The sequence below is a fragment of the Sinocyclocheilus grahami genome, unplaced genomic scaffold, assembly GCF_001515645.1.
Source record: "Sinocyclocheilus grahami isolate Dianchi unplaced genomic scaffold, SAMN03320097.WGS_v1.1 scaffold529.1, whole genome shotgun sequence".
NCBI classification, from domain to species: domain Eukaryota; kingdom Metazoa; phylum Chordata; class Actinopteri; order Cypriniformes; family Cyprinidae; genus Sinocyclocheilus; species Sinocyclocheilus grahami.
In genome coordinates, this window is record NW_015505708.1 from 143,260 (window position 1) to 143,870 (window position 611).

At 37.8% G+C, this 611-nt stretch overlaps 1 protein-coding gene across 1 annotated transcript in view; it reads right to left on the reverse strand.

Annotated features, from left to right (window-relative positions):
* Positions 1-611, reverse strand: part of gbe1b (glucan (1,4-alpha-), branching enzyme 1b) — a 200,863-nt gene that overhangs the window by 53,802 nt on the left and 146,450 nt on the right. The gene's annotated exons all lie outside the window — the stretch shown is intronic.

Below are 611 nucleotides of genomic sequence, written 5' to 3' on the forward strand. Positions count from 1 at the left end.
CTGATATTTTGCCAGAATCAGAATTTAAGCGAATATCATGAATTATCTTAATGAGCGCTGTCTCTGTGCTGTGATGCGGTCGGAAACCAGATTGAAAATTGTTCAGGTATTAATTTGAGTTTAAGTATTCGTTCAGCTGATTAAAGACTACATTTTCAATGATCTTGCCTGTAAAGGGAAGATTTGATATTGGTCTATAGTTGCTCAATATGGTGTTATCAAGAATGCTCTTTTTCAGAAGGGGTTTAACAACTGCAGTTTTCAGGGAGTTTGGAAAAGTCCCAGAAAGAAGTGAGGCATTCACCACTTCTAAGAGATCTGCTTCTAAACAGTTAAGCACCCTTTTGAAAAAAATATGCGGGAAGTGTGTCAAGATAGCAGGTTGATGATTTAAGGTGCTATACTATTTCTTCCAAAATGTTGCTATCAATCTCTTCAAAAGCAGACATAGTATCTTCTTTTTGATATTGTGGTCGAATCTGTCTGACCTCTGCATAACTTGGGGATATGCTAATCGCCTTCCTAATATTATTGATCTTCTCAGAAAAGAAGGAAGCAAACTCATTGCATTTGCTGTCGGAGAGCATTTCACTGGCAATCTGACTTGGGGG